This window comes from Neofelis nebulosa, chromosome 12 (assembly GCF_028018385.1).
Source record: "Neofelis nebulosa isolate mNeoNeb1 chromosome 12, mNeoNeb1.pri, whole genome shotgun sequence".
Lineage (NCBI taxonomy): Eukaryota > Metazoa > Chordata > Mammalia > Carnivora > Felidae > Neofelis > Neofelis nebulosa.
In genome coordinates, this window is record NC_080793.1 from 59,138,833 (window position 1) to 59,164,678 (window position 25,846).

The following is a 25,846-nucleotide window of genomic DNA, read 5'->3' on the forward strand; positions in this document are numbered from 1 at the left end:
AGATTCTGGTGGAGAAGATGAGCTTCTATAGTCTATCCTGGACTGGAAACCTGGATAAGAAGATACTGAATTCTAAACCCTTGTCTGGTTCCTGCATTGTGCACAGTTGGAGAGAAAGTTTGCATGGCCATCTAATTCACTTTGAACTTTGCTCATATCCCCAAGATCTTAGTCTTTAATCTCAGCTTTCCTATTGGTCAACTTTGTTGGTAAATGAGCAGGAAGTTAATTCTTGCTTACTTTGGTTTCTTTTCTAATTTTCCCATGTGTTTTAGTGAAATCTTTCCAAGTGATGACTTTTTTTTAATAGTGTAATGATCAAAACATAACAAAACTGGTGAAACCATCTAAGCAATCAAAATAGTGTTTCTATTCATAGGCATTTTTTTTCTTCTTGTACAAGTGGAAATAAGATTTCTTTCAGTTAATTCACATTCCTTACTAATTCTTCAAACATTTGGAGTGTTTCTGAAGTAACCTCTGTTTGAAATCAAGAACTTAAAGAATCATATAAACCAAGGTGTATAATATACACAATGGCATACAAGTTCACGGTTGTCTGGGCTTGGTCAACCAACCCCCATATCTCCTGCTCCACTCCCATCTAAGTACTGTGCTAGTCAAAGCACAGCATTTCGTATAATATCCCCATACCTATGTTTACAACAACTAACAGATCTCAAAATGTGGTCTGGAGGTGAAACTCCTATGGAAAATCTGAGAGGTCAAAGTATTTTTGTGACACTAGGGAGTTGCTTCCTTTTTCAATTCTTCTGACATATGATTTCATAATGAATTGGAAACAGGCATGAGAATCTACCTATCCACCATTACGTCAGATATTATGGAGATTTTTTAAAGATGCAAAATAATGTTACTCTTCGCACCTTTTTTATTTTTTGGCTTGAAAAATAAAGTGTTTTAATGAAAAGTGTTTTTAGATTAATATTAATAGAGATTATTTTAAATATTTAATAAAATAAGTGTTTTCATTGCTTAGTTTTAATTTATAATACCATAATTATCATTAAATGAAAACCATGTAAATGGAATTTTTGGGGGGTCCTCAATAATTGTTGAGTGTAAAGTGGTCAAAAACCAAAGTGTTTGAAAATTTTTAATCTACACTTTTTTCTTGGCATGGTTGAAACAAGGGAGAAGGTGGTGCTTGTTATGTAGTTATTTCTTTCCCATCCTGTCTGGACTGTAAAGACATTTCTATACCTTTCCCAAGGCTTTGCTTTTGCAGGGTGTAAGGGACGGAAAGATAGAGTGAGCCAAGGAGAAGGTAAAATGCGAAGTGGATAAAAGTCTCCTTTCTAGGTAATCAAGTGCCTATACTATGTACTGATTTAGTAAAATAAATAGAATCACAAATAAAGATGATTGAGTGTGATTGTGATTGATTATGTGAAGTACTTGAGGGAGCCTCTTTGGATTTTAATATGAGTCCAACCAAATCCATCACATTTGATAGGCAAAGAAACTGAAGCCAACGTTGATGAGGGAAATTGCTCTGAGTCACTCGTCTCTTAGTGACAAATCCAGAATCAGAACTCAAGTTCCTGGCCTCGAGTTTGCCACATAGGTCATAAAATTGAATGTTTACCCATATTTTCAATTAAGGTAAATTATTATGATAATTATGTAGAACTATATGCATAGTAGTACTTCTCAGAGTAAAAACCTAGCATATGAACTAATAAATCTGAAAAGGAACATTGAGAAAATATAAATAAATATATAGTTGTTATTTCTCAGAAGATTAGGTATAGAGGTTCAAATTCAACTTTCAAAACAGCGTATGCAATTCTGTCTATCATTCCAGCAAACTATTTCAATAGCCTGTAACACCCTTCATTCAGAGATTCTAGGGGCTTGTAATTATATCTCAACTTTTAAAACGATATCATTATCCATTTAGTTAATAGAGTACATTGATAAAAATCACAGTATCCCCTGGTGTGCACTAAAATTGTTAAGCAGAATAATTTATGCAAATTACTTATAGAGTTAATATATGTTAAATATGTTTAATTACACTGCAGAACTCAGTTCGCTGCAGCACACACAATTATTTTTAATCATAAAAACAGATATTTTGGAGATTTATGTTCAACCCATCACACTGCTGGTTAATACTGCTTTTCTTCCTTGCTTCCAGAAATAAATTTAAAAAAAAAGATTAATAATTTGTGCCATAATCTTCTTGTTACTGAAAAGTTTATGTGTATTTTAATTTTAACATTCTCCAAAATATAAAAGGTACAAAATACTTTCTGGTCCTTATTTAAAATACATACTTACTTAGGAAGCTAGTAGAAGAAACTGTTTAGGGACATAATAACATTTACCTCTGGGGAGCAAAACTGGAGAAATAAAGAGGAGGAAAGTAATTTTTTTGTTCTTATCATAAGCTTTTTTTATTACTTTATTTTTAATTGTATATATACTACTTTGATTAAAAATGAAATATAAGAAAATGTACATGTACCTTAACACAATAGTAGAAAACAATATTCACCCATAATCTTTCTGACACTGAACATTTCTACTTTGATTTATGTAGAAAGGGTGGCTGAACAATGAATGTTCAAATGTTAAAGACAGATAAAATGATATAAATATATCTAAGAAATTCTAATTTTAGAAAAAATACCCTTTCTTTGGCATTATGTTGATATTAAGTACTAGATTTATAAAAGTGTACACATATGGGCAACAAAACCATATCTTAACCAAACACTTTTCAGTAACAATGATGTGATTCCCCATGGCAAAGTGTGAGTTTGTAAGAGACCTAAGTATCTGCATAGCATATATCAACCCCCAATCTTGGAAGTTACAAATTCAGCACAATACTTTTATAGAAAACAATATTCTCCATGATAAGAAAGTGCATTACTTAATGAAGTACAAAAATACATACTTTTAGTGGACAACTATATTTAATGACATAGCCTACTGTTAAAGAAATGAACAATTAATTCTATTGAGCACAAAATGCAATTAAATTAGTAAATAAAATTTCAGATTAAAGAATTATTATGTACTACGTGCACTTAAGATAGTATATACCATACCAATGATGGAATATAATAATCAAATCAATTATATGATATTATAAGAATTTTAATATTTTTTATATTTTAAAACCTAACATTTTTCAGTTAGATTGCTATATTGAACAAGCTAATACACAGATCTTTCAAAATTAACCCACAGACATTGCAGCTATTAACTAAGTTTTATACACTAAAGTGTGCCAAAATAAAGTAAACATGACTCCACTCTCTTTAATTTGATGTTAAAATACTTAAAGATCGTTTCAGTAATCAATGAAATTCTAATTGCCTCCAAGGAGGAGATTGTAAAAATAATTAAAACTAGTGCATTATTTATTTGCTGTTTTTATTCACAAATAGGTTTACCATGAATTGTATTTATTTCACTTTGCATGATTAAATGTAGTTGATTTTTCTTATTGAAGAATTTCTGACCAAAGATATGACCTTTTAATGAAGACAAACCTGTTAATTCATCATGTGGAATTTCCTGATCTCACCATTCTCTTTTGTCCTCTTCCCTATATATTGCTTTCTTGAATTTTATATGCTAGCTTTCTAATGAGGTTTTTCCCATCCAAGTCTTGAGCACTGTAGTTGAGGCTACTGACTATAGAGCATTTGAACATGCATCATTAAGTTATTGGGTCAATGTGGTCAATATTGCTGTGTCAATAGTTTTTACATGGAACTATCTTTCTAATACACTTTAAAAATTTATCTTTAGGTAATACAATGAAGCACTAAATACTAGCCTCTGATTAATGGAAATGTCCCCAATGATCTCATGGCTCTCTTCATGATTGCAAGTTATTTTAATATCAAGGAACTTACATTTTATCTTCGTATACACTCAGTGACTATGTCAGCTCTTTGTGCATAGTAGGCATTTTTTAATTATTTAAAAACAATTTCCTCTTTCCTACTGTTACAAAATAATGTAATAACACTTTGATAGTAATCAATATGTTTGCAGCACTTACATGTGCTAAGTTCTGCTTTAAGCACTTTGTATGGGCTATTTTGTTTAATGACATATTCCGTCAGCTGATTTAATCCTCACAACTCCATGATGTAGATATTAATCTTATTAATCCATGTTTTACAGGAACGAAGCAAAAAGGCTAAATAATTTGCTCAAGGCCGTATAGCAACTAAGAGCAAGGTTTGAGATCAGGCCATTGGACACTAGAATTCTTTCTATATAACACTGCCAATTTTCATTAAGGATGATTCCTCCTGAAGATACTGCCGGTAGAGTTTCCCAAAATTTTATGTTGTGATAGTTAAATCAAACACACAAAAACTTAAATTTGTATGTACAACTGCTTAAAGCAGTGTTCTCAGAAGTGAGTGGTATACAGTGAAGGCATACATAAGATGATCTACTGGGGGTTAGGAGGAAAATATAGAATTTGTTTCTGTAATACTTGTTAGGTATTTTTTTCTTAATTTTGGTGGTGTTTTTAGTTTTTTTAATATGTAAACACTGTTACAGTGTAGTAGTATATTATGCGATTTATAAATCAGTAATATACAAGTATTGGTATACTTCAAAATATTTTTGCCTGTATACTTCAAAATATTTTTATGAGTATATGAGCTGTAACATTGGGAAATAATCATCTTATAGAAACTACCCAGAATTTAAAGAAAAATAATATTTAGGGTAATAAGGCATATGGCATTCTCTGTAGAATGTGTTAGAATAGTTATGTATTTTTTTGGGATGCCTTTCCTTATCTATAAAATGGGAATATTAAATACCTTTATAGTTTTATTGTGATGACTGAATGAATAAGAGGTGTGTGAACTTTTTAAAAGCCTAAATCTTGGGGCATGTGTATGATTCAGTTGGTAGAACATGAGACTCTTGATCTTGAGTTTGTGACTTGAAGCCCTACATTGGACATGGAGCCTTTTTAACAATACATACATACATACATACATACATCTCTACAGGACTACTAATTACTGAAATATTATTCATCATCACATTAAAATGGCATTTTGAGTAAAACGGCATGTGAGAGACATTTTGTGCAGGGAATCTTCTGGGCTCCCTTATGGTTAAGTCATCTGGCTGATTTTTGGCCTGGCTGGCATAAAACAGACAATTCCTGGGAGACACTGTCTCTGCCACTCTAGTTCCTGCTGGTGATATTCCAAAATGCATTAATAGATTTCTAGGAAGCTGCACTAGCCTCTGGCCAGGTATAAGCTTGGTTCAAATAAATAAACAAAATCTGAAAAGTAATAAAGTAGTTTTTCTTTAAAGATCCCTTGCGTTGAAAGTCAAAAAGAAATCAAATGAATTGATAACTTGAGATGTGAATATATCCAGTGAACAGCAATATCTTTCTTGAAGGTGTCCACACCATTTCCAGCGCACACCTGAATGTATTATCTAATATCACTTTAGATTTTAGCTTAGTAAGTATAATTAGTAATCTTCTACTGACAATATTAACCTATATTTTAGTATCTCAAATCTGCATATTAGCTAAATTAGGCATACCATAGAGAGTTTCTTTCATTTTCTATAACTTCTGTATTTAAAGTGTTGAAATACATATGCCTTTCCCAAAGAATGATCTATAGAACACTAGTCCTATAAGCTCTCTATTGTTAATAAAGCATTCCATGATCAAACATGTTTTCAAAATATAGAAGTTTACTTTAGCATATTATTGAACCTGAGAAATCTAAGTACTTTGAATATTTCCCAAATTTATTTGACTAAGAAAGCATTTTGTATTTTGTGTGTTGCCTAACAAAGCAGGGAAACAAATTTTACAAAACAGGATAAAAAATATAGATTTCTCATTCATATTTTCTGTAGTAACTCAAATCAGGTGATTAGAAAATGCCAAAGCAAAGATGAAATTTTGTAGATTTTTATTTTGCCAAAACAACTTGGCTACCTTACCAAAACAAAATTTACAGTATAAATATACATTAGTAATTAATTCTAAAATTGGTGTATTCTGGATTATTTATGAGAAATAATGTATTCATAAGCCTTCCATGTGAAAATGTGCATCTATTTTAGTGAAAAAAAATTTTTTTAAATTGACCTAACCATGCTCCTAACAAATAACAATAAGATAGGTGTTAAGGTCAGAGGAAGGTATCATGACCACATCCAAAACCATGACATCTAATACACACATAGAGCACACAGCACACATCCCTCTCATGTCCTCCTTCCCTCTACCAGAATTACTGGATGTACTTCCCACACTCAGTAAAACATGACATGAAAATGGAGCTGACAGAAAAGGACATAATGTCACACTAGCTGTAGCCTCATATTCATCACCTTCATATGATCCCTTCCAGCAGAATGACAGACAAGGTATTTCAGTCACCTTCCCAGTGCAAACTGGATACAAAACAATTGCTGAATGAAATGCAATAAATATTTTTGTAAATTCATAGCTTAGAGTCAAGGAATTCAAGGAAAACTTTTGACAAAATCTTAAGAGTAATTAGAATCAAATGTAGCTATTCTGTGCACATTTGTCAACACCGGAAATCTATAGACTTGGTTGTAAAGGGTATAAAACAGATAAGAGGCAATATCTGTGAAATATGGGAAATTCAACGCTAAACTAGCTTCAGAGAATTCTACCCTAAACTAGATTGACTGTCACATATACTCATACAAAAATGTACATACACATGCATTAGCATTTTAATAGTCAAAAAATGGAGATATTCTAATGCCTATCAGCTTAAATGTCTATCAATATTTATGTACAAATATATATATATATATATGTGTGTGTGTGTGTGTGTGTGTGTGTATACATATATATATGTGTAAGCATATATAATACAATATACATAATAGATGATTTCCATAGGCTTAAGGCTGAGCAAAATGCTAAATTATTAACAAAGGATGCTACTTTATATGCAATTGTTGGGGAAGAATTTTTTTTTCTCTATTCTTAAGATTCTTCTAGCTCTTCTAAAGAATTAAATTGACATGAAACAGATGAACAAGAACAAACAGACAAACAAAAAGAACCAGCATTTAATTATGTATAGACAGAGGCCCAATAAAGAAATTGAAACCCAAGGAAATGAGCAAGGCAACAGGTTTTATACTTTCTTAGACAAAGAGGCCATAAAACTGTGAGGAATTGACAGGACAAAGAAAAATGTATGTTCAGGAGTTTCAATTAATAAGGAATTCTAAAACAGAATTTGGGCTGGAGTAGTAAATTAGTGGAAGTAACACGGTTTATGTATATAGCCTTAGCTCTGAATTCCTTATCTCTGATTATGTCCCTTTACTACCTGGTACAGAGAGGGTACTTTTTATATTGGAGATTTATTTCCTACTTTCTGGAAACAGGGGAGGAGTCAGAGTGTTTTCCTGGTACTGTTTCTTAAGTAATTTTAATTTAAAACAATCAATACTCCAAAATGGCATGTTTGGGGGCAGCCTACCCTAAGCCTCTCCATAGTATCAAAACAACTGAACAATACTCTTTCTAGTTTAGAGGTATTTGTATATGTAGGAAGATAAGGGAAATTATAATTATTAATTAAGTGGCTAGTACCTTGAAAAGGTGAGAGCATGGTGTAGTTTGGAAACACAATACAGTAAGTTTCAATTGTACTGCTTAAGTTCTATTTTTAAGCAGAATTATAAGTACATGGAAGTTTACTTTATTATTCTTCATGTCTTTCTTATGATTCAGATATTTAATAATAAATAAATAAATAAATAAATAAATATATTCGTTCCTGAGAAAGTCTTGAAGAAGTCCTAATAGTTTAATTTTAACAGTTATTGGTTGTGATTTATACATATATTATACAATATAATACAGATAAAGATACCAAAAATATTTTCTAGCACATGATTAAAATTTCCTTTTTTGAACATGAGTTTAAAATAAATGAATTTAGTATTTGATAGATGATTTTTGTCATACATTTGTCACTGACTTTAACTATAAGAGCTTGTTCTCATTTTGTGAGAGGTAAAGAAAAGTCTTGATTTTTACAGAGCATATGGTTATTTGACTCTTTAATCTTCTTTTTATGCTTTAAGAAATTTTCTGTTAATGACTTTAGGATCATTCTTCTGGAAGTTTCCACTCATCCCCCATGCTCTCCAAATCATCTCTTCTGAAAGGATGTTGAAGGGAGTGGTAAGAGCTTGTTGTATTGTTGAGGATAGCAGACAGTGGAATTAAAATAATTGTTAGTATACTCATACAAACAAAGTGTTCAGTTAGTACTGAGGAATGAAAAGTACTCTTTGGAAGTGGAGTAAAAAAAGCTCTGGGATGGTCAAATGACAGGGAAAGAAAAGCACTTGATTTTGTCATTAGTGGTTCCATCACTATCATCGGGCTATTACTGTAATTTTTTTTTCCACAGGGACTGTTTTTGGTGTAAACTTTAGGACTACTGTAACAAATTACCCTGACCACAACTCCACCTCCAAAACCCTGGTTTTAAGGGAGAGTTTTTTAAAGGGGATTTTTAAAAGGGAGAGTTTCAAGTATAAAGTTGTAATATAGCTCAATATATTGAAAATGATTATTTCACTGGTGATTCTTTTATTTTGGATTTAGGTAAACAAACTGATAAGTTAGGTGAAGATTCAGGTTTTCTGGATCTTATTGAAGAAAAATTAACCATAATTACCTTGCCTCACATGCAAACTTGGTGTGGCTTATCAAATTTGAGAGGATTTTACTCAATTCTAATAAATTCTTTTGAATATAAGTTAACCTTTCTTTCATGATACAAAAGCCATCTGAAGATTTTGCCACATTTAAGGGTAAGTATTATAGATATTTTACAAGAGAAGCAGAGAGATGAGAGTTAATATAGATTTCTGTGGATAATATGGGTTATATCCTATTTTGTAAACTTTGTACTTACTTTAAGTCACTTATATAACACATTAAATATAAATATTATAGTGACAAAATAGAGTTATAAAAATAAGAGAGTGTCATTATTGTATAATCAAATACTAATAGATTGTGAGAAAGGTTTATATACAAGACTTCAAATGCTTGAACAAGCAATACATTCAATTACATATGATCTTGGGATTATAAATACTCACACTTATATAGCTATTACTACTTGTGATCCATATTTCATTACTTTAACCTTATATGTAAAACAATTGTCTGTTTTATATGCAGGAACTTAACTGCTCTATCTACAGAGGTGATGTAAAATTTCTACTTGAATAGCAATGTAAATCATGTTAATTCAGCCCTAGTCAAATGAAACTTGGTAGGATGGAAGAAGAATAGGAATGAGAATGGCAGAAACAAACTTGAGTATAAGAATCTGCCCAATTGAAGTAATGAAAAAGTAATATTGGGTTAAGTACCTCCAGCTATGAAATAAGAACTCAGATCAGCAGGAGTGTTTGTATAATCATACTAATCTACTGATAGTAAAATAGGATAAAGTAATTTTGTATGTTTTGATTTTAGTGCAGTGTTTGCTTACAAATTTAGTGAACACAATTTAAGTAGTCTCAGAAAGGAGGTGAAAAAGGACTGCCTGCCAAGGTTAATGAGATAAAACTGGGTTGCACTGGAACTCAAGCAGAGCTCTCAGACTGATGAAATAAGAACCCACCTTATGTCCTCTTTCCACTACATTCTCTTCTCAAAGTGAGGCTTAATGAAATTGGGTTGACCTATCAATGCCTCCAAAATTAACACAGGTACCTAATATTGACTCAAAACTCAATCTTTCTAGTAAGATGCATTTTTTTAAAAAGAAGTTTTAACATTTATTTATTTTTGAGAGACAGAGAGAAACAGAGCACAAGTGGAGAAGGGGCAGAGAGAGAGAGAGAGACAGAGACAGAGACAGAGAGTGAGACACAGAATCCAAAGCAGGGTCCAGGCTCTGAACTGTCAGTACAGAGCCTGATGTGGGGCTCGAACCCATGAACCATGAGATCATGACCTGACCTGAAGTCAGACACTTAACTGACTGATCTACCCAGGTGCCCCAGGATGGATTAAAGAGAGTTGTTGACCCACCTATGCAGGTCTGGATTTTCAGCCCATCTACCTCTACTACCATCTGGGAAGTGACCATATCAATTATTTGGTGTCCCTTTGTATTTTCCTAGGTCCTCAAATTTTCATTCCTGAAAAATCTTAATAAATTAATGAACAAAGGGGAAAATATAAGACACTTTTTTTGTGTGCAAATGTGAAATAAAATTTTAAGGATCCTCTACTTGACAAGGAAGTTTGAATTCAAACATCTAGAAGATGTTAACCCCTGATTTCCCAGTATCATTTCTTGGATGAATGATGACTTTTAACCCATAATACCACTGCATATTTGAAAGTTAAGGGTCCCAGCCATGATTGAATTCAACATAGATATTTAGCACCCTGTAATTATTTCATTGCTTCAATACAATATCTTTTCTTAGGGATGAATAAGAAGTTCTCCTTCATCAAATCTATTCTCTCTTCTTTAGAGAGGTTTTGTGTCTGACTCTTAATCTCTATCAAAGTATAATTGGGCACCGAGAGAAACAGATTGATTATTGCCGACTGCAGAGAGCCAGGATAAGACATGATTCATTGATTTTAATCATATTCAAATGAGCCATCCCAGGGAATATCATGCAAAATAAATATAATGTAAAATAAAGGCAGTATTTTAGATAACAAAATTGTTTAGAATTTCTACTTCCAAGATAAATTGACTTGGTACTAAATGTTATTTTTTAGTTCCTTTGACTGTGTTTGACTATAAAAGGAAATTCCTTGTTGATTAATTGCTGAAACATTTATGAATTTATAAGGCTTTCAACATGCATCTTCCCTATGATAAAATGCAGAGTTGGGAGGACTCTATTCTGACCACCTAATTTTTTTTTTTAAATTTTTTTTTTTAACGTTTATTTATTTTTGAGACAGAGAGAGACAGAGCATGAATGGGGGAGGGTCAGAGAAAGGGAGACACAGAATCCGAAACAGGCTCCGGGCTCTGAGCTGTCAGCACAGGGGCCCGATGCGGGGCTCGAACTCACGGACCGCGAGATCGTGACCTGAGCCGAAGTCGGCGCTCAACCGACTGAGCCACCCAGGCGCCCCTCTGACCACCTAATTTAGTAGATCTATTTATTAACTCATAAAATATTGTTTAATCCATAGTATCCCATAGCTTGTGAACTTACACCACACCACAAGCTAGGTACACCTATCCATCTGCCTTAAAAAGCATCATTAATATTGTTTTTTTTTTCATTTTTTGAAAAATAAAGCATCTGAATGCCAAATTGCATTGCAGGAACATGATCCTAAAAATTTCCCAGTTTTATCAGGGTAAACTTCTGGTGATCTACAAATTCCATACTATATATCTTCTTTCTTCCCCAAGGCTTTATCGTATTAAAGATATGCAGGTTTATTCTCTACAAGTGAAACAACCATGCTAATAGTATCCCTTCTTGATAGAAAAACAAATGATAAGCTGGACTTGATTAAAACTGAAAATACCTGTTCTGCAAAAAACACTATAAAATGAATAAAAAGCCACAAACTGGATGGGGATATTTGCAAAAGACATATCTGATAAAGGAATGTGTCTTAGTTCAGGTTACTATAAAATAATAATGCAAACTAGGTGGCTTAAACAACAAACATTTATTTCTCAGAGTTCTGAGGCTAGGAAGTCTAAGATCAAGATATGGACAGATTCAGTGTATGGTGAGGATCCTCTTCTAGACTGCCATCTTCTGGTTGTATCTTCAAATGGCAGAAAGAGAGCAAGAGAACTATGGACAAGTATAGCATTCATAAGAGCTTCATTCTCAGGACCTAATCACCTTCCAAAAACCCTTCCTCCCAATACCATCACATTGGGGGTTAAGATTTCAACATATGAATTTGGAGGAGCTCCAAAGTTACAGCCCATTAGAGAGACTTATTCAAAACATACAAAGAACTCTTAAAACTCAATAGTAAGGAAACAAATAGCCCTACTAAAAAGTGGACAAGATTCTTAACAGATACTTCACCAAAGAAGATATACAGATGGCAAATAAGCATATAAAAAGATGTTGTACATCATATGTCACTAGGGAAATGCAAATTCAAACAGTGAGTTACCACTACACACTTATTAGATTGGCTAAAATCCAGAATACTGATAATACCAAATGCTAGAGAGGATATAGAGCAACAGGAATTCTCATTCACTGCTGGTGGAAATGCAAAATGGTACATCTATTTCAGAAGGCAGTTTGGCAGTTTCTTACAAAACTAAACATGCTCTTACCATAATATCACCCAGCACTTATGTTCCTTGCTATCTACACAAATGAGTTGAAAACTTATGCTCACATAAAATCCATACATTGATATGGATAGCAGCTTTTTTCATAGTTGCCAAACTTGGAAGTACCTGAGATGCCCTTCAGTAGGGGAATGGATAAATGAACAGTGGTACACCCAATGGACGACCATAGTGCTAAAAATAAATGGGCCATGAAAAAACATGAAGCAACTTAAACACATATTCCTAAGTGAAAGAAACCAATCTGAAAAGACTACCAACTCTATGATTACAACTATATGACATTTTTGAAAAGACAAAACTGTGTAGATAATAAAAAATTCATTGGTTTCCAGGGTCTGCAGGGAGGAAAAGACGGATACACTAGGCACCAAAGGATATCATACTAACATCATACTACTCTGTATGATATTTTAATGATGGATATATATTAATATGCATTTATTCAAACTCAATGAATATACAACCAAGAGTGAGTCCTAATGTAAACCATAGATTTTGAATGATAATGATGCATCAATGTAGTTTCATAAGTTGCAATGAATGTACCACTCTGATGGTCTCTGGTCAAGGATGTTGATAATGGGGGAGGCTATGCATGTGTTGCGGTAAGGGGCATATAGGAGGTCTGGATACCTTCCACTCAATTTTGCTGTGAACATAAAACTGCTCTACAATTAATGTCTATTTAAAATATTTTTTAAGAAATCCCCTCAAAAAGCAAATAGTTGTTTTTATTAACTACATTAAAAAGATACTAAAATGAATGATTTGAATAGACATTTTTTTTTAATTTTTTTTAACATTTATTTATTTTTGAGACAGAGAGAGACAGAGCATGAGTGGGGGAGGGTCAGAGAGAGAGGGAGACACAGAATCCGAAACAGGCTCCAGGCTCTGAGCGGTCAGCACAGAGCCCGACGCGGGGCTTGAACTCAGGGACTGCGAGATCATGACCTGAGCTGAAGTCGGACGCTTAACCGACTGAGCCACCCAGGCACCCCTGAATAGACATTGTTACAAAGAATATATACAAATGGACAATAAGAACATAAGAAGTTTCTCACATCATTAGCCATTAGAGAAATGCAAATCAAAACCACAATGGGATATCACCACTGACCCACGAAAATATGGCTATCATAAAAAGAAAATAATGAGTATTCTTGAGGATGTGGAAAACTTGGAATCCTCATACATTGCTGACAGGAATATAAATGGGGCATCCATTTTGGAAGACAGTTTGACAGTTTCTCTGAATGATAACTGTAGACCTGCCATATGACCTAGCAGTTTTACTCCCAGGTATATACTCATGAGAAATGAAAACATATGTCCATAAAACCTCATATGTAAATGTTCATAGTGTGACTGCATTTCTTTTTGGGAGCTCTGGGGGGAACATATGTTCCCTTGTCTTTTCCAGTTTCTGGAGGCTTCCCATATTCCAGATGTTCACTTCCATCTCCAAAGCCAGCAATGACAATGGCTAATAGAGTCTTTGTCAGATCATACCATTCAGATTCTTACTCTTTTTCACTTAAAAGAATCCTTATGTTACACAGGGCCCACCTCAATGATCCAGGATAGTCTCTACCATCTCAAGGTCAGCAGAGGTTAGCATGTAATTCCATCTACAACCTTAATTATAATCCCCTTTGCCATGTAACATAACATATTCACAGGTTCTGGGAATCAGAACATAGACATCTTTGGGAGAAGTTTTTCTGCCTACCATATGTGACTTTTTTTTTCATTTTTTTAATCACTTATAAACGATTATTTTAAACTTAAGCATAAATTCAATGGATATTGCTAAATGAAAACATCTTATTTAAATAAAATGTTTATTTTAATAGACATTACTTTTAGAATGGTTTTAAGTTCATAGCAAAATTGAGTGCAGAGTACACAGTTTTTTCATATATCCCCTACACTACACATTTCCACTTTTCATGTATTCAAACAATTATATATTAATCTTCAAATTAATGACTCATTCTGATGACACTCTAAAAATATTTAGGGACATGGAAACAAATCTACAGTATATCTGAGAGGCACACACACACATGTTTGTGTATTTGTGTTTCTGCACATTCCTATTTAGCAATTTAATTATTCAGAAATAACTGATGGAAACATAGACCACATGATGTTTGCTGGAATGATTTATCCCCAGGGATTGGAATTAGCACTGGAGCATATGTGTATTCTCTGGAATATGTGTGAATGTGTGTGTGCACATTTGTGTGAATATATACATGTGTATATTTATGCTTTTTCACATCCGTGATTGCATTTCAATCTTATTGTTAAAAAAAATAAGATTTTGAAAATGAATTGGACCATATGTGACATACAAACAGAAGAGGTAAGGGATACCTGGGTGGCTCAGTTGGTTAAGCATCTGACTCTTGATTTTGGCACAGGAGATGATCTCACAGTTTGTGAGTTCAAGGCCCACGTTGGAGTCCACACTGGCAGTGCAGAGGCTGCTTGGGATTCTCTCCCTCCATCTCTCTCTGCCCCTCCCCCACTTGCTCTCTCTCTCTCTCTCTCTCTCTCTTTCTCTCTCTCTCTCTCTCTTTCTCTCTCTCTCTCCCTCTAAAAATAAATAAAAGAGAAAAAAAAACAAATGGAAGAGGTAAGCTATTTTTTAAAGTTGTTTATTTATCTTGAGAGAGAGAGAAAGCATGAGTGGGGAAGGGCCAGAGAGAGAGAATCCCAAGCAGGCTCCCTCACTGTCAGCCAGAGACCAACACAGGTCTCAACGTCATGAACTGTGAGATTATGACCTGAGCCGATGTCAGCTGCTCAAGTGACTAAGCCACCCAGGGTCTCCACTTCATCCCTATTTTTTTTTTTCAATGAAATAAGCTTGTTTTTCTAATTTTTTTTTTAAATTTTTTTTTCAACGTTTTTTATTTATTTTTGGGACAGAGAGAGACAGAGCATGAACGGGGGAGGGGCAGAGAGAGAGGGAGACACAGAATCGGAAACAGGCTCCAGGCTCCGAGCCATCAGCCCAGAGCCTGACGCGGGGCTCGAACTCACGGACCGTGAGATCGTGACCTGACTGAAGTCGGACGCTTAACCGACTGCGCCACCCAGGCGCCCCTTTTTCTAATTTTTTAATGTTTATTTATTTTTGAGAAATAGAGAGAGAATATGAGCAGAGGAAGGAGCAGAGAGAGAGAGGGAGAAGAATCCTTAGCAGACTCCAGGCTCTGAGCTGTCAGCACAGAGCCCTACATGGGGCTTAAACTCGTGAACTGCTAGATCATGACCTGAGCCAAAGTCGGACGCTCAACTGACTGAGCCACCCAGGCACCCCTCATCCCTATTTTAAATCATTAGAATTGTATTTTATACCTCCAAACATGATTTTCTGACACTCCTTTTATGTAAAATTCAACAGTATTCTTTAAAAACTAGTTAACAGCATTCGTGTTAAAGTGGATCATAGGCCTATGTGATTTGTGATTTTAGATAATTTACAGTTAAAAGCTCATAATGATCTTAATATTGCCTCATAAAAAGTTATCTGAGAGAGAAAAAAAAAAAACATGCCTAGAGGAAAAACAAAAGATACTCATGAAAGGCAGCACTGGTCTAGACTAGCCCCAGTGACAGGCAGTGGAGTGTCAAGATAAATCGGAAAAAGGAAGAGAAGCAGAAAGCAACTGTGTGGTAGTGATGTGTATGTGGCTCTTGAGAAGAAAAATTGAGACTGGTAGTGTGGACATGTGTTATAGTGAAGACAGAGAATTCTCTTTTCCTCATGGCCTAAGATTTGGCTACCTCACAATTACAAGTTTTCAATTATTTGCTTTATCTTAATGACATTACAATTGTGCAGCACATAAAATTATAACCATGACAAGATTTCAAGCAAATTAATAATCAGATCAGATAGATTGACAGGTTCAAGATCAGTCAGAGCTGAGCAGTTGTTCTAAGGCCTATGCAGGAACATACATCCTGTGGAATCACAGTACCTCTCATTTTCAGATCCACATCTTTGCATCCTTTTCTACTGTTGACTTCAGAGAATGTAACCCAAGCACAGGGAAGCAAGATTCTCCTGTCCTCCTTCTCACCAATCAGTTTACAGACAGGGGGAAAAGATGCTCTCAAATAATATCTCTAATATTATGACGCTGAACTTAGAATGGAAAAGGAATTTGTTTTAAACCTACCTACTCAGATGTATTTTATCTTTCTGGAATTTTAATATCACTTGCAGCTTAGAATAATACCAAATCTTGTGAAACCACAGAATATGTAGTCTATGCCATATTAGTTAAATTGTTCTATTATACATTTTAATATTTTTCTCATCTTTATTTTTTCCCAGGTATTTTATACACTGTTTTACTATTAGACATTCTGAATCAGGAATTGATTGATTGATTCATTAATGCATTTAAAACACAAATTTAGTCCTCACAATGAGCCAGGTATTGTGTTAAATCCTGGGGAGAACAAGGCCTATAGACATTTTGCATTCAAGAAGAATAAGTTCTTGTTTTGGATGACATTAACTAAGCTAGGGAATGGATTTTGTTTCTAATTTGTCTTTTCATAATTTCTTTCATGGGCTTCTACTAATTTTGACACTGAAACATTTATTTCAGCATTTTTATCTTAGGATACTATTTTGTTCTTTAAAATGCTACCATCGATTCTAAATTTTGATATTCTGGTTTTTGTATAATTCCTTAAATTTAATATAGTTTTGCATTGTCATACATAAAAGTGGTTAAGAGATTACTCAAATTTAGCAAAATATATGTTTACGTGTCTATTAAAGTCAGAAATAGGATTTATAATTTATAATACTAATTGTGATCAGTTTCCTTATGCAAAAAATAATGATTGGGCATTTATGAGTCAGAAACTCTAGTAGGTGATTAGAATTCACCAGTATACAAATAGATTAGTCTTTTTTCTTCAGCCTTCACAAAGATGCCTTTCAAAGAGAGCTAGGGAAAGGAAAATAAGGCTCAGAACCTGAAGACTAAATAACAGAAACATAATAAGTATGATGTGAGATTTACTGGATATAATACTAGCAACCTAAAATATATATCTAACATAAATATGGACAACAGAGAACATAGCATCAGGGATTTTTTTCAAGTATTTGTAACTTTTGTTTGCTGCTTTTTTTTATTTACAAGAAATATGGGGTAGAGCTATTTAAGTGGAAAGGATAGTTAATTTTAAAAACAGTCATACCATATATATATTTATGTATTTTTGAGGAATTGCACTTTTGTCATTTTTTCATTCAACAAAAATGTATTTAATCCCTAGCAGGAAATGCACTAGTAAGTAAATACATAGTAGAGGAAAGCACATGATGTATCTTAATGTAATTTACAACTCAAAGGATTGCTTAAATTACCTGTTTTAGTCTATGAATGTCCCATATTCACTAGATAATTATAAAGGCATATGTTGGAATTTATCATATAAAATACTGCATTGAATAGGAAAATTAAGAATAAACAGAATTATACTTTAGATAAGCATACTTCTTTATTTGGAGACAAAAATTGTCTCTCTTTTATAGATTTTTCAAATAATTTGTTATGAAATACCTACCCTGTGGCTTTCTAGCCTATAAATTAATGCTTCTATATATTTTTCTATTGCTTCAAAGATTCAGTAATAATTATCCTTTGTACTACATTGATGACTTTGTCATTTTTTGAATGCATGTATATTTTTATCTTAAATGTATAGAAATGGGAGGGTGAGACTAGTGGCAATAGTGAAATAGTTTAGACATTTGGGTGCTTATTTGCAAACATTGTAAATTTCTTGTATATTCTACTTGATTAAAAATGATTAAAACTGTATTCTTGAATAAACAAAGTAAACACGAAGTTGTCACCTATCAGTGACACAGAACAACTTGAAGGATGCTCTCATGATGTGAGCAGAAGTCAATATGATCTCATGGTCCCCCAATGAAATGCCTGTGAAGTCCATACTAATTAGCTTGTAAATCAGACTAATACTTGAGTTTATTTGGGCCAGAAAGACTACCTACTGTCAAGCAATCAAGTACTACCCCTTTAATTGCAATTTATTCCAACAACCACAATTTATTGATCCTAGCATACACTTATGCCACAGCAGTATCAGTATTTGACTTTATTTTAACAGCTTCAAAAGGTTAGAGAGTTAGAAACCACTGTGAAAGAAACCATTAAAAAGTTGAGTTGCTGACACTGCTTTACACTCTGTGCCAGGCAATGTTTCCTATATATTGTGGAACTATATAAAAGGAGAAATAAAAGGAACTAATATTCATTGGCACTTAATATGAGCTAGTGCTTTCTTATACCAAATATTACTTAGTAACATACAGAAAAACAAGGAGGATCAATATTGTATTCTGCATTTTACAGGCAAGCTACAGCTTATAGACTTTAAGTACATTTCTCAGAACTATAATGTTAAAATGTTAAAACCATCTATCTGACTCCAAAGCACATGTTTAATTTCTTGCATGATTTCTTGCACACTTTTTGTACATTGACTATTCTGATGTTGTGGTCTAAGTGATATTGAAGCTCAAAACCAGCTTATCCACATGAATTTTGTATCCAGTATCATCTTTAAAACACAAAACATCAGTTTCTGATCACTCATTTGTTAGCTGTATTACCTTTTATAAGCTAAGACATGCTATTTATTTACTTAAGCATTAGTGCCAAATTTCACTTAGGAATTTTTAGCTAATTAAATAATGTTCTGGAGCATGCTTGGTAAAAAAAAAAAAAAAAACAAAAACAAAACAAATAAACAAAACTTTTGTAGCTTCAAAAAATCTTTAGAAAATATTCAGTAGATACAGAGTGGTTTAAACTTTGGAATTTCTCACCCTTCGATAACAAAATTAAAAAGGCCACCTGACTTAATTTTTGACAATTAAAAATTATATATATTTAAGGTATACAACTTGATTATATGAAGTACGTGTACACTGTGTAATATTCACCACAATCAAGTTAGTTAACATATTCATCATCTCATATAGTTAGCATGTGTGTGTGTGTGTGTGTGTGTGTGTGTGTGTGTGTGTTGAAACACTTAAGACCTATGCTTTTAGCTGATTTCAAGTCTTTAGCACAGTATTGTTAACTACAGTCACATTATTGTATGTTACATTTCCAAAATGTATTTATATGGCATAAATGAAACTGTATTTCTGGACCAGCACCTCCCATATCCCACTCCCTGATAACCACCATTCTATTCTCTGTTTCAATGAATTTAACATTTTTTATTCCACATACAATTGAGACCAACATGCAGTATTTGTCTTTCTGCATCTAGCTTATTTCACTGAGCTAATGTAATCAGGTTCATCCATGTTGTCACAAATGGCAGGATTACCTTTTTTTTTTTTTTAAGGCTGAATCATATTCCAGTGTGTGTGTGTGTGTGTGTGTGTATGTGTGTGTGTGTGTTGTGTACGTGTGCATGTGCATTTATGTGTGTATAATCACATTTTCTTTATCCATTCATCTGTAAACAGACATTTTGGGATGGAAATTTTAGAAATGTGCCATTATAGAAAAGAGTGTGGAAGTTCCTCACAAAATATAAGTGCCTTATGATCCAGCAATCCCACTTTTGGATGTATATCCCAAAGGATTTGAAATCAGTATCTTGAAGATATATCTGCATTATTCACAAGGAAATATGGAAGCAACCTAAACGTTCATCAGTGGATGGATGGATAAAACTTATATTTTTTTACACATACATTCTGCGTATTCCCGCACAATTCTTCATGCATCCTCTGTAAATCCTTGACTAGATTTAAGCCAGAATTAGTCTGACCTGTAGGAAGAGACCAAAAGGTGGAAGTCCTCAATTTTCTCCTTGTATCATCCTCTTTGTATTGTGCTTTTAATACCTCTGTTTTTTCACTTCCATGAAACTTTATTTACAGAATAAACAAACCAATAAATTTTCAAGTGTTAATCATATTAGAAATCATGGATCTAGTCCAATGTCCTCATTTTTGCAGGTGACGAAATGGAGAATCAAAGAAGTAAAGGACCTGCCTCAGAGTCACACTACTAGTAAGTAGTATCTGTAGATCTAGAATCAGGTATCAGACTATTTGACCTGAGTTCTAGCTTTGCAGAAAGATTTCTCATTTTAGACATGATGTTGAAAACTCTGTATAAAACTGTTTATATCCCTGTTTAGACCACATTTGGTCACTAGCATTAGTTGCATGCCACCTGTATTCAATTTTGTATACACTTTAGAGGATACTTAGAAAGTGTGGTACAGGAGTTCTTTTTAAGAAGAAGCAATGTAGATCATGAGATGGTATAGCAAAAGAAAAAAAAGCTGGCATTCATATGAAGGGTTTCCATGTTCAAGGTGCTTAATATGAATCATTCCATTTGACCTTCACAAATATATTGTAATAGATACGATTTTATCCCTACAGTAGTAATAAACTAATGCTCTAAAGTTGTTGATAGTTTGCTCAAGTACATAGAGCTATTTAATGTCAGAGCTAATTGCAAATCTAAATCTCTCTGACTTTAAAGATGTCCACTTGTGTAGTACACAATTCTGTATTTACACAGAAAACAAAGCCACTGATCAACACAAACAGTGCATAATTCCAACTGGTGTGACATAACCAGTTGTATAATATAGTGCACAGTTCAAGGTGCTAAGAGAAAATTAAATAGTGAAAGATCAGCTTGGGTTGACACTGTAAAAAGACTGATATGCCCTTACTACTAACTCCCAACTAGCAGCTCTCAGCTTGTTGCAATAAAGACATTAGATATCATGATATCTGTAAATGAGTGGGAAAATATTGGCAACACATATATAATGACACTACAGGTAGAGATTGATAACTTGTCAAGATATGGTGAAACGAGCCTTTCAAAGAGGGAAGCTTTTTTAGCTCTTGGGATGTGAAAATGCTGACCAAAGTACATGATATTTTCAGTTGTATAGGATGTAGACATGTGGGGTTGGATAAACTCATTTTCTTTCAAGAGGAGAATAGGAGAAACATGGAGGTTGAAATAAGTGGAGACATTTGGCAATAGGGTATAGGCTAAGTGATAGAAAATTATATGGAAGAGTGAGACATTTCAAAATGTTGGACTAAAATTCATTGGCCGAATTTTTTGAAACCTGATTTAAAAAAATTATATTTTACTATTTGAGCATTAAGTAGTCATTGAAGATGTTGGGCTTTTGTTATAATTTGTGTTTGTATAGTCAGAGCTGTACCTTGGAAAAAAATGTGGTAGCTTTATGATGGCCTACATGGGTGAAAAATCAGAAGTGAGAGACCAAAGAGCAGGTGTGAAAATATGAGGGCAAGCATCCCTACTTAATTTTTATCTGTTCAAGATATTAAGATATCTCCCCTCCATAGTAGCTGTAATCACTCAGATTTCTATAGTAACTTTGAGAAACAAATATTACTGATCTTATGTACCATTCGTTAAGTCATTTTTCACTCAGAGAAACCAAGAAAATTCCATTGATCCAATATCCATTTTTTCCTAAGTTTCCTGTTTCTTGATATTCGTTAAGTGAATAATAGATCCCTTTTCAATCTACATATCTACCTTAAAAATTCCTGTCATGTAAGGGAGAAGATAAATGTCATGATAATTTTTTAAAAATTATTTGTTGTTGTTCTTGTTGGTGCTTTTGTTGTTGTTGTTATCCTGGAACCCTATTACATCCTAAAGAAGTCTTTCTCAGTGAAAACTTTGAAGGTGGTTTGAGGATCCCTGTTTATCTAAAATTTGCACATCAGATAGAGGAAGGGAAAAAATAAGGGATACTTGTTCATCTCATGAGTGACATAAACAAATAGGAAGTAGCTGTGTTATCCTAAAGCATTTTGCTGGGATAACTAAGGAGCAACAACAATGAAAAAGCCTTTATGCAAATTTTGGATCCTTTAGCTTCTTAAAGGTCAGCTGTTTGGTTTTAACACCCAAACTGGCAGGAAAGAGCCCTGAAAGCTGCCTGCCCCTGTGTTAGATAAACAATACAGGGCAACCTCTGCTCTTAATGAGGATTCCATTTTAAACCCACAGCACTCTCCTCATTTTAGAACCCTCCTTCTTCCAGGAATCATATGCATCCATTAATGAAGCTAAACAATGTCATCCCAATACCCTGCTGTTACCTAACTATGATCTTTCAAGTAATTGCAATTGCACTCCGAACAATTTGCTTTCTTTTTGCTCAGCTGATTTCACACGCATGAAACTTTTTTCAGATTTCTTTTTCCTCTCTTGTATTACATTTTTGACCCTGAGCCCCTATAAGAGTGTATTTCTTTGTATTTATATTAATTTGCCATACAAGCAAATATATCTGCTAATGCATCCCCTTTATATTGTATCTTTGTTCTGTTTTCTTAGAGAGAAAAAAATATTTCTTTATCCTTTCTAAAGATGGGCTATCTCTCCCAAAGTCTCAAAAGCAATACATTTGTCATTAGAGATGATTTTGCCAAACTGATACATATTACTATTTCTGAACTTTTAAGAAAACCGTACTTTGATGTAGGGGCTGTTCAAGGCTATGTGTGCGTGCGCACGCGCGTGCACACACACACACACACACACACACGCACTCAAATGTAAGTTTGACATTTTGTCCAGATGTTTGTAATGAAAAGGTGAGTTGGAGTTTTGAGTGATAAAGGAAAGGAGCACTCTACCTTTATCTATAGATGTGATAAAGTCAAAATAGGCCAGCCTCATGGGGTTTGGTAAGAGCACTGAATATCCATTACAGTGTTTGACACACAGAAAAATTATTTGTTGAGTGAATACGTGCATTATTGGCTTGTAACTGGCAGCCCTTTTGTCTGTTTCATTGTCTATTTGTGAAAGTAGTCTAGCAGATCAGTCAAAGATTACATTGGTATGGATAGAAACCTAGCATTAGATTTCAGGCAACGGTCTCAGGTCTTAGTCCTCTCCCTGCTATAATGTCATTAATTAGTCAAAAAAAAAAAAAAGAAAAAAGGATTGTTGAAAATATGTTTTTACATAAAATATATTATCATATTATGGAAGGTTGTTTGGTATAGAGATTAAGAGTGAAGATTTTGGGGAAACTTAATATATGTAAAATAATGGATTCTGCCATTTGTTGTTTGTATAATTTTGGAGTTTTCAAATGTTTCTGTGCTTCATTTTCCTCCACTGAAAAAACATCTAGTTCATAGAGTTATTCTAAGTATTGAATAAGTTAATGCATGCAAAGTTTCTGATATGTAAGCATAATAAGCTTTTAATTATTGTTAATGTTTGCTGACTTAGTACTATATTAATTACATCTGAAATTTTTGATTTCTTGAACTTCCCAAATTATAATAGAAAATCATGAGTCCATTATGAACTCTTGTTTTGTATTTAAATTTTCAAAGAGCACAAATTCTGTATGTTAAAATGTTATTAATTAACTTAGTACATATTCGATTACACTCTGCCTGATATTTTCCACATCAATTTCAGCAAGTTGATAGATATGATTCTTTGGCACCAAGTCTAAATCCCTTAGAATGTGACAATAAGAAAAGTAAGCATGCTGTCTTGGTAGTATATCTATTTTCCTACATGTGTAAGTAATTCTATATTTCTTTTTCCAACCCTAACTTTTTCAAGATCTTTGCATTAATTTTTACTTGGAATTTGTAATGAAATGCATACACATATAATGGGATCTTGAGCGGGGAAATTCTGTTTTACAAATTTACATTTATTAAATTTACTTAAAATAATTTTAGTGTAATACTTCCCTCCCACATTTAATAAACCAAATATGGGCCATTAAGTTTTGAAACTATAAAATTGAAAAGAAAAGATATTTTGTCAAAGGGAGTTATATATTCTAGCAAATTTCACCATATGCCATTTTTGCCAGTGTTGCACTTGGAAAGCAATTCACCTGGTCTGCTTTACCAAATGGCTGTTCTTCAATATGGATGCTCCCCATTCAAAACCTCCCAGGCAGTTTGTTATTTCTTCATGGCATATCTGGAAACATCTCATCTCTGTGTCTATATAGGATAGCCTTCATCTCTGTCTCCAAATTCCACAACCAGTTGTCGTTTTCAGTCTGGTTTCTAATATTACTTCTTTGATTTCATCACCGGGACTCATCTCCCCTCCCCCATGATGCCATAGTGTCTTGTTTCTGATGCTCTTATCAACAACTGTCCTGTAGTTATTTGCCAATTCTGTTTTTGCCACCAATGAAAATAAAACTTTCTTTTATTGTTGTTAAAAACTTTGTTCTATTGTTTCTTTTATTGATTTCTTGATTGTGATTTTGTTTAACCTTCCATCATCTGGGACACATATAAAGATCGTCTGGATCTAATTTTCTTAACTGTTGGTGCATTCATACCCACTGACCCCAGTTCTTCTTGTTAAATTCTTACTTATGACTGAATTCTGGCCAGGAGAACATAGGCTAAGCTATGTGTTCCACTTCCTGGCCCATACAAACTTCCAGTGTTTGATTCTCCTTCCTTTTTCCCCCTCCTGTGATGTCTTTGGGAGTCACATAAAATCAGTGCTCTCCCAAAACACTTTTGCTTTTTGTCTCCTTTTTCTGACCACTTACTTGTCTCCTTCTATCCACACTCTGGGATTCAGTTTTGGCTTTCACCTATTTTTGGCTTAGTGTTGGCTAGAATTCTACTGTATCTAGTGAACATCACCGTCACTCATTTTGGTTACAGACATAGACAAAAAGTGAATGATGCCCCGCTAGCCTTGTACGGAGGGTTGTATTTGTTTATTTGTGCTTACTTGTTTATATTTACATGGAATTTTTATGTATACTTTTGAGACCGTTAGTTTGCTAGGAAAGGGGATCCACAAAATAATAAGCTAAATAATTTTAAGTGACACTTTGGGTGAAACTGAGGCCCATGAAGTGAGGCTATTGGAAAGACAAGGGACATTGAAACAAAAACATTTGTGTTAGTAGCTTAAAGAAGTTCCAGGTTCCTGGAAGAAAGAGAAGTAATACTAGATAAGTCCTGTAAAAAAAGTAGCTTGAAAGCATTTTCTTCCCAGAATGAAGGAGGGTTACCTTTTAAACATTGATTTAATATGTATTATAGGCCTTTTATAAACCTCTTTAATAGTCTTTATTAATTGAATTGATGAACCACTTTCATACCTTCTCCAATATTTAGTTCGCACCTACTTTTATGTATAATAGTTAGCTTTAGCACCTTGGCTTCCAGAACACACTATTTTGTGTGTGTGAATTAACCATATTTACTCACCATGTAAACTAGCCTATTTAGAAATCCAGTATTTAATTTTGTATGTTAAAGATGAAAAAATGAGGAAGACTTGGGTCAATTTTAATTGATTCTGTATCATATGGTAAAAGGA

At 33.6% G+C, this 25,846-nt stretch overlaps 1 protein-coding gene across 33 annotated transcripts in view; it reads left to right on the plus strand.

Moving 5' to 3' along the window:
* The window catches only part of PTPRD (protein tyrosine phosphatase receptor type D), a 2,222,827-nt gene that overhangs the window by 248,417 nt on the left and 1,948,564 nt on the right, over positions 1-25,846 (plus strand). For 32 of the 33 annotated variants that reach the window (XM_058695363.1, XM_058695354.1, XM_058695368.1 and 29 more), the window contains exon 2: positions 20,446-20,500. The exons of the other annotated variant lie outside the window; for it this stretch is intronic. The gene's annotated coding sequence lies outside the window, so the exon portion shown is untranslated. The remainder of the gene's footprint in view (positions 1-20,445; positions 20,501-25,846) is intronic. 33 annotated transcript variants of the gene reach the window in all.